Source organism: Cherax quadricarinatus, chromosome 3 (genome assembly GCF_038502225.1).
Source record: "Cherax quadricarinatus isolate ZL_2023a chromosome 3, ASM3850222v1, whole genome shotgun sequence".
NCBI lineage: Eukaryota > Metazoa > Arthropoda > Malacostraca > Decapoda > Parastacidae > Cherax > Cherax quadricarinatus.
Window position 1 is genome coordinate 8,390,717 of NC_091294.1, and position 14,686 is coordinate 8,405,402.

Genomic DNA, 14,686 nt, shown 5'->3' on the forward strand with positions numbered 1-14,686 from the left:
TTGAAAACATAAAATATCTTGGAACATACTCTGCACTGCCTTGAAACATGCACCTTGAAATATCGACAACTACCTTGAGAGAACTAGCAGTGGTTGTGACCGACAAAGAAGCTGCAAACTGACTGATGGTGGTGGTGGTGAAGTCTTTCTTAGTAACCTTACTAAGTAGGTAAGAATTTTTTGTTGCTATGCACATCAAGGAGCTTTTGTATTTTTAGTGAGGGTCTTAACTTGAATCCTCAGCAACGAAAAATGTCTGTGGAAGTCTTAGATAAGGAGAAACATGGCTCAAGTTATTAGAGTATAATGGGTTCTGGTAAAAAAACGTATAGAATAACATAAAGACTTGATATAAATTTAAAATCCCGAAAAGAATGTTTTACTCAGAATATTAATTCTGAGGGATAATAACCCAGACTAACTCGAGAAAATCAACCAGTGTAATTTTAACTTCTTGTAAGGTCCTCTGATCTCTTGTCCCAGAAGGGGGACCCACAACACCAGAAGGGGACCCACAACACTAGAAGAGGACCCACAACACCAGAAGGGGACCCACAACACCAGAAGGGGACCCACAACACCAGAAGGGGACCCACAACACCAGAAGGGGACCCACAACACCAGAAGGGGACCCACGACACCAGAAGGGGACCCACAACACCAGAAGGGGACTCACGACACCAGAAGGGGGTCTCACAACACCAGAAGGGGACCCACAACACCAGAAGGGGACCCACAACACCAGAAGGGGACCCACGACACCAGAAGGGGACCCACAACACCAGAAGGAGACCCACCCACAACACCAGAAGGGGACCCACAACACCAGAAGGAGACCCACCCACAACACCAGAAGGGGACCCACAACACCAGAAGGGGACCCACAACACCAGAAGGAGACCCACCCACAGCACCAGAAGTGGACCCACGACACCAGAAGGGAACCCACAACACTAGAAGGGGACCCACAACACCAGAAGGGGATCCACAACACCAGAAGGGGACCCACAACACCAGAAGGGGACCCACAACACCAGGAGGGGACCCACGACACCAGAAGGGGGACCCTCAACACCAGAAGGGGACCCACAACACCAGAAGGAGACCCACCCACAACACCAGAAGGAGACCCACCCACAACACCAGAAGGAGACCCACCCACAACACCAGAAGAGGACCCACAACACCAGAAGAGGGACCCACAACACTAGAAGGGGGACCCACAACACCAGAAGGGAACCCACAACACTAGAAGGGGACCAACAACACCAGAAGGGGACCCACAACACCAGAAGGGGACCCTCAACACCAGAAGGGGACCCACAACACCAGAAGGGGACCCACAACGCCAGAAGGGGACCCACAACACCAGAAGGGGACCCACAACACCAGAAGGAGACCCACAACACCAGAAGGGGACCCAAAACACCAGAAGGAGACCCACAACACCAGAAGGGGACCCACAACACCAGAAGGAGACCCACCCACAACACCAGAAGGGGACCCACAACACCAGAAGGGGACTCACAACACCAGAAGGAGACCCACCCACAACACCAGAAGGGGGACACACCCACAACACCAGAAGGGGGACACACCCACAACACCAGAAGGGGACCCACAACACCAGAAGGAGACCCACAACACCAGAAGGGGACCCACAACACCAGAAGGAGACCCACCCACAACACCAGAAGGGGACCCACAACACCAGGAGGGGACCCACGACACCAGAAGGGGGACCCTCAACACCAGAAGGGGACCCACAACACCAGAAGGAGACCCACCCACAACACCAGAAGGGGACCCACAACACCAGAAGGGGACCCACAACACCAGGAGGGGACCCACGACACCAGAAGGGGGACCCTCAACACCAGAAGGGGACCCACAACACCAGAAGGAGACCCACCCACAACACCAGAAGGAGACCCACCCACAACACCAGAAGGAGACCCACCCACAACACCAGAAGAGGACCCACAACACCAGAAGAGGGACCCACAACACTAGAAGGGGGACCCACAACACCAGAAGGGAACCCACAACACTAGAAGGGGACCAACAACACCAGAAGGGGACCCACAACACCAGAAGGGGACCCTCAACACCAGAAGGGGACCCACAACACCAGAAGGGGACCCACAACGCCAGAAGGGGACCCACAACACCAGAAGGGGACCCACAACACCAGAAGGAGACCCACAACACCAGAAGGGGACCCAAAACACCAGAAGGAGACCCACAACACCAGAAGGGGACCCACAACACCAGAAGGAGACCCACCCACAACACCAGAAGGGGACCCACAACACCAGAAGGGGACTCACAACACCAGAAGGAGACCCACCCACAACACCAGAAGGGGGACACACCCACAACACCAGAAGGGGGACACACCCACAACACCAGAAGGGGACCCACAACACCAGAAGGAGACCCACAACACCAGAAGGGGACCCACAACACCAGAAGGAGACCCACCCACAACACCAGAAGGGGACCCACAACACCAGAAGGAGACCCACCCACAACACCAGAAGGGGACCCACAACACCAGAAGGAGACCCACCCACAACACCAGAAGGGGACCCACAACACCAGAAGGAGACCCACCCACAACACCAGAAGGGGACCCACAACACCAGAAGGGGACCCACAACACCAGAAGGGGACCCACAACACCAGAAGGGGACCCACAACACCAGAAGGGGGATCCACAGCACCAGAAGGGGGACCCACAACACCGGAAGGGGGACCCACAACGTCAGAAGAGGAACCCACAACACCAGAAGGGGGACCCACAACGCCAGAAGGGGGACCCATAACGTCAGAAGGGGGACCCACAACGTCAGAAGGGGGACCCACAATACCAGAAGGGGGACCCACAACATCAGAAAGGGGACCCACAACACTAGAAGAGGAACCCACAACACCAGAAGGGGGACCCACAACACCAGATGTAGTTCAGCTGGGCTTGTGAGGTCTCTAGGGAGACCTAATTATATGGTTACACCTGGCCTCCGCAAACGTCTGTCAGAGCCACGCCTTCTCGGCTTAATTCTCAGCTCCTTTGTCACTGGCGTCAGATCTCGGCGTTAGGTCGTAACACGTGGTGCACACCCTATTGTGGAGGGTGCTTGGACCACCATATAAGCCCAAGGAACAGCATGATCGAGGGACTTCGAGCGGAGCTGCTGCTGTGTGCAGAGCTCTGAGCAGAGGGACTTTGAGCGGAGCTGCTGCTGTGTGCAGAGCTCTGAGCAGAGGGACTTTGAGCGGAGCTGCTGCTGTGTGCAGAGCTCTGAGCAGGAGATTCGAGAGGAGCTGCTGCTGGGGTGCAGGGCTCGGGAGAATACTGCTGAAGTCTCTGGAGGAGACTGTTGGAGACATTGGGCAGAGTACAGGCTTGGAGCAGTACTCGTGCTGTGTAGGTCTTGGGATCTGTGGCTTAGTTCCTGTGGTAAACTGTCCTCTGAACTATATTGTAAGCTACATTCATTTTCGCCAAGTTGATTGTATTCCCTGTCTCACTGCTTATGTGTACCACCCCATTTATCTAAACCACAATAATGTTCTCCTGTTGCCAAATATATTATTGTTCAAGGACTTAATAATAAACTGTGTTTGAGTAGAATAGTAATATTCACTGTCCCTGTTATTTGCTCTTTTATTCATTATTTTATTTCAAGTAGTGAGAGGGTGAGTAGTGTGGTGGTAGAGTAATGAGAGGTGAAGGTGTAGTCACCAGTGACCTCACATTACCTACCTCCGCTAATCATCTCTCCTACCACCTCGCCTGCCTGTCCCCTGTCTACTGACTCTCTTACTCCCATATTCCCCAATTATGATTTACTTCCCTTTACCCCCCTACATGACAAGGGGGACCCACAACATCAGGAAGGGGACCCACAACACAAGAAGGGGGACCCACAACGCCAGAGGGGGACCCACAACAGCAGAAGGGGGGCCCACAACACCAGAAGGGGGACCCACAACACCAGAAGGGGGACCCACAACATCGAAGGGGGACCCACATCAGAAAGGGGACCCAAAGCACCAGAAGGGGGACACATAACACCCACAACACCAAAATAGGGACCCACAAAGCCAGAAGGGGGACCCACAACGCTAGAAGGGGGACCCACAACACAAGAAGGGGGACCCACAACACCAGAAGGGGGACCCACAGCACCAGAATGGTACCCACAACACCAGAAGGGGACCCACAACACCAGAAGGGGGACTCACAACGCCAGAAAGGGAACCTACAACACCAGAATGGGGACCCACAACAAGAGAAGGGGGACCCACAACACCAGAAGGGAGACTCACAACACCAGAAGGGGGACCAACAACATCAGAAAGGGGACCCACAACACCAGAATGGGGACCCACAACACCAGAAGGGGGACCCACAACACCAGAAGGGGGACTCACAACACCAGAATGGGGGCCCACAACACAAGAAGGGGGACCCACAACACCAGAAGGGGGACCCACAACACCAGAAGGGGGACCCACAAAACTAGAAGGGGGACCCACAACACCAGAAGGGGGACCCACAACACTAGAAGGGGGACCCACAACACCAGAAGGGGGACCCACAACACTAGAAGGTGGACCCACAACACTAGAAGGGGGACCCACAACACCAGAAGGGGGACCACAACACCAGAAGGGGGACCCACAACACCAGAAGGGGGACCCACAACTCCAGAAGAGGGACCCACAACACCAGAAGGGGGACCCACAGCACCAGAAGGGGGACCCACAACACCAGAAGGGGGACCCACAACACTAGAAGGGGGACCCACATCACCAGAAGGGGGACCCACAACACCAGAAGGGGGACCCACAACACTAGAAGGGGGACCCACAACACCAGAAGGGGGACCCACAACACTAGAAGGTGGACCCACAACACTAGAAGGGGGACCCACAACACCAGAAGGGGGACCACAACACCAGAAGGGGGACCCACAACACCAGAAGGGGGACCCACAACTCCAGAAGAGGGACCCACAACACCAGAAGGGGGACCCACAACACCAGAAGGGGGACCCACAACACCAGAAGGGGGACCCACAACACCAGAAGGGGGACCCACAACACTAGAAGAGGGACCCACAACACCAGAAGGGGGACCCACAACACCAGAAGGGGGACCCACAACACCAGAAGGGGGACCCACAACACTAGAAGGGGGACCCACAACACCAGAAGGGGGACCCACAACACTAGAAGGGGACCCACAACACTAGAAGGGGGACCCACAACACTAGAAGGGGGACCCACAACACTAGAAGGTGGACCCACAACACTAGAAGGAGGACCCACAACACTAGAAGGGGGACCCACAACACCAGAAGGGGGACCCACAACACCCACAACACCAGAAGACCCACAACACCAGGGGGACCCACAACACCCACAACACCAGAAGGGGGACCCACAACACCAGAAGGGGGGACCCACAACACCAGAAGGGGGACCCACAACACCAGAAGGGGGACCCACAACACCAGAAGGGGGACCCACAACACCAGAAGGGGGACCCACAACACCCCACAACACCAGAAGGGGGACCCACAACACCAGAAGGGGGACCCACAACACCAGAAGGGGGACCCACAACACCAGAAGGGGGACCCACAACACCAGAAGGGGGACCCACAACACCAGAAGGGGGACCCACAACACCAGAAGGGGGACCCACAACACCAGAAGGGGGACCCACAACACCAGAAGGGGGACCCACAACACCAGAAGGGGGACCCACAGCACCAGAAGGGGGACCCACAACACCAGAAGGGGGACCCACAACACCAGAAGGGGGACCCACAACACCAGAAGGGGGACCCACAGCACCAGAAGGGGGACCCACATCACCAGAAGGGGGACCCACAACACCAGAAGGGGGACCCACAACACCAGAAGGGGGACCCACAACACCAGAAGGGGGACCCACAACACCAGAAGGGGGACCCACAACACCAGAAGGGGGACCCACAACACCAGAAGGGGGACCCACAACACCAGAAGGGGGACCCACAACACCAGAAGGGGGACCCACAACACCAGAAGGGGGACCCACAACACCAGAAGGGGGACCCACAACACCAGAAGGGGGACCCACAACACCAGAAGGGGGACCCACAACACCAGAAGGGGGACCCACAACACCAGAAGGGGGACCCACAACACCAGAAGGGGGACCCACAACACCAGAAGGGGGACCCACAACACCAGAAGGGGGACCCACAACACCAGAAGGGGGACCCACAACACCAGAAGGGGGACCCACAACACCAGAAGGGGGACCACAACACCAGAAGGGGGACCCACAACACCAGAAGGGGCATCCACAACACCAGAAGGGGGACCCACAACACCAGAAGGGGGACCCACAACACCAGAAGGGGGACCCACAACACCAGAAGGGGGACCCACAACACCAGAAGGGGGACCCACAACACCAGAAGGGGGACCCACAACACCAGAAGGGGGACCCACAACACCAGAAGGGGGACCCACAACACCAGAAGGGGGACCCACAACACCAGAAGGGGGACCCACAACACCAGAAGGGGGACCCACAACACCAGAAGGGGGACCCACAACACCAGAAGGGGGACCCACAACACCAGAAGGGGGACCCACAACACCAGAAGGGGGACCCACAACACCAGAAGGGGGACCCACAACACCAGAAGGGGGACCCACAACACCAGAAGGGGGACCCACAACACCAGAAGGGGGACCCACAACACCAGAAGGGGGACCCACACCAGAAGGGGGACCAGAAGGGGGACCCACAACACCAGAAGGGGGACCCACAACACCAGAAGGGGGACCCACAACACCAGAAGGGGGACCCACAACACCAGAAGGGGGACCCACAACACCAGAAGGGGGACCCACAACACCAGAAGGGGGACCCACAACACCAGAAGGGGGACCCACAACACCAGAAGGGGGACCCACAACACCAGAAGGGGGACCACAACACCAGAAGGGGGATCCACAACACCAGAAGGGGGACCCACAACACCAGAAGGGGGATCCACAACACCAGAAGGGGGATCCACAACACCAGAAGGGGGACCCACAACACCAGAAGGGGGACCCACAACACCAGAAGGGGGACCCACAACACCAGAAGGGGGACCCACAACACCAGAAGGGGGACCCACAACACCAGAAGGGGGATCCACAACACCAGAAGGGGGACCCACAACACCAGAAGGGGGACCCACAACACCAGAAGGGGGACCCACAACACCAGAAGGGGGACCCACAACACCAGAAGGGGGACCCACAACACCAGAAGGGGGACCCACAATATCTTCTAGTCACCGAATACACATCTTTTGCTCATTAATCTATATAATAAAGGTAATAACTATATAATAAAGGTAATAACTATATAATAAAGATAATAACTATATAATAAAGGTAATAACTATATAATAAAGATAATAACTATATAATAAAGATAATAACTGTATAATAAAGATAATAACTATATAATAAAGATAATAACTCTATAATAAAGGTAATAACTATATAATAAAGATAATAACTATATAATAAAGATAATAACTATATAATAAAGATAATAACTATATAATAAAGATAATAACTGTATAATAAAGATAATAACTATATAATAAAGATAATAACTATATAATAAAGATAATAACTATATAATAAATATAATAACTATATAATAAAGATAATAACTATATAATAAAGATAATAACTATATAATAAAGATAATAACTATATAATAAAGATAATAACTATATAATAAAGATAATAACTGTATAATAAAGATAATAACTATATAATAAAGATAATAACTATATAATAAAGATAATAACTATATAATAAAGATAATAACTATATAATAAAGATAATAACTATATAATAAAGATAATAACTGTATAATAAAGATAATAACTATATAATAAAGATAACTGGATAAACACACGTTATTATCTTTACATATTTACCGAGAAATAAAATGATATAATAGAGCCTAGGAAAGAGGAGCGTCTTTGGTTCCAAGGAAATGGAGACAGACGGACTTACCCTGAGAGGGGATTGGGAGCTAGAGCCACAAATAAGAAATCATAATGTCATAATTAACAATACAGACAATAACCGTGAAATAGAGAGATAAAATATGGAGATAAAATAAAAAAGTGGATGTGAGGAAGGTAGTGCCCAGGAGCTAGAGCTACATATTCAAAACAACGACGTCATGATTTTAAAAGAGTAAAGTAGGGCCCAGGAGCTTGAGCTACATATTCAAAACAACGACGTCATGATTTTAAAAGAGTAAAGTAGGGCCCAGGAGCTAGAGCTACATAGTCAAAACAACGACGTCATGATTTTAAAAGAGTAAAGTAGGGCCCAGGAGCTTGAGCTACATATTCAAAACAACGACGTCATGATTTTAAAAGAGTAAAGTAGGGCCCAGGAGCTAGAGCTACATATTCAAAACAACGACGTCATGATTTTAAAAGAGTAAAGTAGGGCCCAGGAGCTTGAGCTACATATTCAAAACAACGACGTCATGATTTTAAAAGAGTAAAGTAGGGCCCAGGAGCTAGAGCTACATATTCAAAACAACGACGTCATGATTTTAAAAGAGTAAAGTAGGGCCCAGGAGCTAGAGCTACATATTCAAAACAACGACGTCATGATTTTAAAAGAGTAAAGTAGGGCCCAGGAGCTAGAGCTACATATTCAAAACAACGACGTCATGATTTTAAAAGAGTAAAGTAGGGCCCAGGAGCTTGAGCTACATATTCAAAACAACGACGTCATGATTTTAAAAGAGTAAAGTAGGGCCCAGGAGCTAGAGCTACATATTCAAAACAACGACGTCATGATTTTAAAAGAGTAAAGTAGGGCCCAGGAGCTTGAGCTACATATTCAAAACAACGACGTCATGATTTTAAAAGAGTAAAGTAGGGCCCAGGAGCTAGAGCTACATATTCAAAACAACGACGTCATGATTTTAAAAGAGTAAAGTAGGGCCCAGGAGCTTGAGCTACATATTCAAAACAACGACGTCATGATTTTAAAAGAGTAAAGTAGGGCCCAGGAGCTAGAGCTACATATTCAAAACAACGACGTCATGATTTTAAAAGAGTAAAGTAGGGCCCAGGAGCTAGAGCTACATATTCAAAACAACGACGTCATGATTTTAAAAGAGTAAAGTAGGGCCCAGGAGCTAGAGCTACATATTCAAAACAACGACGTCATGATTTTAAAAGAGTAAAGTAGGGCCCAGGAGCTAGAGCTACATATTCAAAACAACGACGTCATGATTTTAAAAGAGTAAAGTAGGGCCCAGGAGCTAGAGCAACATATTCAAAACAACGACGTCATGATTTTAAAAGAGTAAAGTAGGGCCCAGGAGCTAGAGCTACATATTCAAAACAACGACGACATGATTTTAAAAGAGTAAAGTAGGGCCCAGGAGCTAGAGCTACATATTCAAAACAACGACGTCATGATTTTAAAAGAGTAAAGTAGGGCCCAGGAGCTAGAGCTACATATTCAAAACAACGACGTCATGATTTTAAAAGAGTAAAGTAGGGCCCAGGAGCTAGAGCTATATATTCATAAGAACGACGTCATGATTATAAAAGAGTAAAGTAGGGCCCAGGAGCTAGAGCTACATATTCAAAACAACGACGTCATGATTTTAAAAGAGTAAAGTAGGGCCCAGGAGCTAGAGCTATATATTCATAAGAACGACGTCATGATTTTAAAAGAGTAAAGTAGGGCCCAGGAGCTAGAGCTATATATTCATAAGAACGACGTCATGATTATAAAAGAGTAAAGTAGGGCCCAGGAGCTAGAGCTACATATTCAAAACAACGACGTCATGATTTTAAAAGAGTAAAGTAGGGCCCAGGAGCTAGAGCTACATATTCAAAACAACGACGTCATGATTTTAAAAGAGTAAAGTAGGGCCCAGGAGCTAGAGCTATATATTCCTAAGAACGACGTCATGATTTTAAAAGAGTAAAGTAGGGCCCAGGAGCTAGAGCTACATATTCAAAACAACGACGTCATGATTTTAAAAGAGTAAAGTAGGGCCCAGGAGCTAGAGCTACATATTCAAAACAACGACGTCATGATTTTAAAAGAGTAAAGTAGGGCCCAGGAGCTAGAGCTACATATTCAAAACAACGACGTCATGATTTTAAAAGAGTAAAGTAGAGCCCAGGAGCTAGAGCTATATATTCATAAGAACGACGTCATGATTTTAAAAGAGTAAAGTAGGGCCCAGGAGCTAGAGCTACATATTCAAAACAACGACGTCATGATTTTAAAAGAGTAAAGTAGGGCCCAGGAGCTAGAGCTACATATTCAAAACAACGACGTCATGATTTTAAAAGAGTAAAGTAGGGCCCAGGAGCTAGAGCTACATATTCAAAACAACGACGTCATGATTTTAAAAGAGTAAAGTAGGGCCCAGGAGCTAGAGCTATATATTCCTAAGAACGACGTCATGATTTTAAAAGAGTAAAGTAGGGCCCAGGAGCTAGAGCTACATATTCAAAACAACGACGTCATGATTTTAAAAGAGTAAAGTAGGGCCCAGGAGCTAGAGCTACATATTCAAAACAACGACGTCATGATTTTAAAAGAGTAAAGTAGGGCCCAGGAGCTAGAGCTACATATTCAAAACAACGACGTCATGATTTTAAAAGAGTAAAGTAGAGCCCAGGAGCTAGAGCTATATATTCATAAGAACGACGTCATGATTTTAAAAGAGTAAAGTAGGGCCCAGGAGCTAGAGCTACATATTCAAAACAACGACGTCATGATTTTAAAAGAGTAAAGTAGGGCCCAGGAGCTAGAGCTACATATTCAAAACAACGACGTCAAGATCTAAAAAGACCAAAGATATATTATCACTTTTGGAAATAATGAGAATAAATACGTGAAGAAAAATATGTATTTTGTGACTCACGAAATCGTAATGACACGACTGTAAACAACCCGCCACGGACCGGGTCTGGAGTTCTGACTCTCTGATCGCGGGTTCTATCCCCGCCCGTGGTATGTTTTTTTTTTATGTATTTTGTGGTATTGTAGAACGAATTTAATTGATTCTAGAACCTCGTTCGTCATAACGTTCATGTGTTATAGCGTTCGTTTGTTATAGCGTTCGTTTGTTATAGCGTTCGTTTGTTATAGCGTTCGTTTGTTACAGCGCTCGTTTGTTATAGCGTTCGTTTGTTATAGCGTTCGTTTGTTATAGCGTTCGTTTGTTATAGCGTTCGTTTGTTATAGTGTTCGTTTGTTACAGCGTTCGTTTGTTACAGCGTTCGTTTGTTATAGCGTTCGTTTGTTATAGCGTTCGTTTGTTATAGCGTACGTTTGTTATAGCGTTCGTTTGTTATAGCGTTCGTTTGTTATAGCGTTCGTTTGTTATACCGCTAGATTGTCATAGCGTTCGTTTGTTATGGCTTTCGTTTGTTATAGCGTTAGTTTATTATAGCGTTAGTTTGTAATAGCATTCCTCTTTACCAGTGAGAGTGTGGGCGTGGGACATCCAAATAAAATCTGCCATCAGGTCAGCGATGCAGTGCTTCATGCCCACCTTAGCCAAGACCCTGATGACAAAGTTACTTGTGAAACCTGCACTAAAACTAGCATGATCTTAATTTATGGAGAGATTACTTCTAAGGCACAGGTGGATTATCAATAAATTGTTCGTGAAACAGTAGAGAAACTTGGGTATGATGATTCTGGCAAGGGCTTTGACTACAAGACATGCAATGTTCTCCTGACCCTGGACCAACAGTGTGTGGAAATTGCTAATGGGGTACACGTTGGGCGCAGCGACGACGACATAGGGGCAGGCAATCAGGGTTTGATGTTTGGCTATGCCACTGACGAAACTGATGTATGTATGCCATTAACTGTTGTACTGACACACCGTCTGAATCAAAAAATTGCAGAATTACGAAGAGATGGAACTCTCTGGTGGGCACGACTGACAGTAAGAACCAAGTCACTTGCGAGTACACATTTGATCAAGGAGCTGCCATTCCACAAAGAGTGCACGCAATTGTTGCTTCTGTGCAACATTCAAAAAAGATTTTTGTAGAGGTTTTGCGTGAGGAAATAATGGAGAAGGCCATAAAGGCAGTTATTCCTGAAAAATATCTTGATACTGAAACCAAGTATCGCATTAACCCATGTGAAGAATTCATTATGGGTTGACGCCAAGGTGATGCTGGGCTTACTGGTAGAAAAATAGTTGTAAATACATATGGTGGTTGGGGAGTTCATGGAGGTGGAGCATTATCTGGCAAAGACTATACAAAAGTGGATCGCTCTGCCGCTTATGCTCCAGGTAGCGTTCGTTCGTCATAGCTTTCGTTTGTTATAGTGTTCGATCGTCATAGCGTTCGCTCGTCATAGCGTTCGTTTGTTATAGTGTTTGTTTGTTATAGCGTTCGTTTGTTATAGCGTACGTTTGTTATAGCGATAGTTTATTATAGCGTTAGTTTGTAATAGCATTCGTTTGTTAAACCGATCGATTTTTATAGCGTTCGTTTGTTATAGCATTCGTTTGTTATACCGTTCAATTTTTATAGCGTTCGTTTGTTACAGCGTTCGTTTGTTACTGCGTTCGTTTGTTATAGGGTTCGTTGGTTACAACGTTCGTTTGTTACTGCGTTCGTTTGTTATAGCGTTCGTTTGTTAAGCGTTCGTTTGCTATATCGTTCGTTTGTTATAGCGTTCGTTTGTTATAGCGTTCGTTTGTTACAGCGCTCGTTTGCTATAGCGTTCGTTTGTTATAGCGATCGTTTGTTATAGCGTTCGTTTGTTATACCGCTCGATTGTTATAGCGTTCGTTTGTTATAGCGTTCGTTTGTTATAGCGTTCGTTTGTTATAGCGTTCGTTTGTTACAGCGTTCGTTTGTTATACCGCTAGATTGTCATAGCGTTCGTTTGTTATGGCTTTCGTTTGTTATAGCGCTAGTTTATTATAGCGTTAGTTTGTAATAGCATTCGTTTGTTATACCGATCGATTTTTATAGCGTTCGTTTGTTATAGCATTCGTTTGTTATACCGTTCAACTTTTATAGCGTTCGTTTGTTACAGCGTTCGTTTGTTACTGCGTTCGTTTGCTATAGGGTTCGTTTGTTACAACGTTCGTTTGTTACTGCGTTCGTTTGTTATAGCGTTCGTTTGTTACAGCGTTCGTTTGTTATACCGCTAGATTGTCATAGCGTTCGTTTGTTATGGCTTTCGTTTGTTATAGCGCTAGTTTATTATAGCGTTAGTTTGTAATAGCATTCGTTTGTTATACCGATCGATTTTTATAGCGTTCGTTTGTTATAGCATTCGTTTGTTATACCGTTCAACTTTTATAGCGTTCGTTTGTTACAGCGTTCGTTTGTTACTGCGTTCGTTTGCTATAGGGTTCGTTTGTTACAACGTTCGTTTGTTACTGCGTTCGTTTGTTATAGCGTTCGTTTGTTATAGCGTTCGTTTGCTATATCGTTCGTTTGTTATAGCGTTCGTTTGTTATAGCGTTCGTTTGTTACAGCGTTCGTTTGCTATAGCGTTCGTTTGTTATAGCGATCGTTTGTTATAGCGTTCGTTTCTTATACCGCTCGATTGTTATAGCGTTCGTTTGTTATAGCGTTCGTTTTTTATAGCGTTCGTTTGTTACGGCGTTCGTTTGTTATAGCATTTGTTTGTTATAGCGTTCGTTTGTTACAGCGTTCGTTTGTTATAGCATTCGTTTGTTATAGCGTTCGTTTGTTACTGCGTTCGTTTGTTATAGCGTTCATTTGTTACTGCGTTCGTTTGTTACAGCGATCGTTTGTTATAGCGTTCGTTCGTTAAAACATTCGTTTGTTATGACGTTCGGTTGTTATAGCCATCGTTCGCTATAGCATTCGTTTGTTATAGCGTTCGTTTGTTACAGCCTTCGTTTGTTATAGCGTTCGTTCGTTATAACGTTCGTTTGTTATAGCGTTCGGTTGTTATAGCCATCGTCCGCTATAGCGTTCGTTTGTTATAGCGTTCGTTTGTTATAGCATTCGTTCGTTATAACGTTCGTTTGTTATAGCGTTCGTTTGTTATAGCGTTCGGTTGTTATAGCCATCGTTCGTTATAGCGTTCGTTTGTAATAGCGTTCGGTTGTTATAGCAATCGTTTGCTATAGCGTTCGTTTGTTATAGCCATCGTTCGTTATAGCGTTCGTTTGTAATAGCGTTCGGTTGTTATAGCAATCGTTTGCTATAGCGTTCGGTTGTTATAGCCATCGTTCGTTATAGCGTTCGTTTATTATGCAGTTCGATTGCTATAGCGCTCGTTTGTTATAGCGTTCTGTTGTTATAGCCATCGTTTGTTATAGCGTTCGTTTGTAATAGCGTTCGGTTGTTATAGCAATCGTTTGCTATAGCGTTCGTTTGTTATAGCGATCGTTTGTTATAGCGTTCGTTTGTTATAGCGTTCGTTTGTTATGCCTGGAGTTTACCTGGAGAGAGTTCCGGGGGTCAACGCCACCGCGGCCCGGTCTGTGACCAGGCCTCCTGGTGGATCAGAGCCTGATCAACCAGGCTGTTGCTGCTGGCTGCACGCAAACCAACGTACGAGCCACAGCCCGGCTGGTCAGGAACCGACTTTA

General features: G+C 47.3%; 1 pseudogene; it reads left to right on the plus strand.

Annotated features, from left to right (window-relative positions):
• Positions 1–283: 283 nt before the first annotated feature.
• On the plus strand, positions 284–12,688 carry LOC138853422 (S-adenosylmethionine synthase-like; annotated as a pseudogene).
• The last annotated feature ends 1,998 nt before the right edge of the window (positions 12,689–14,686 follow it).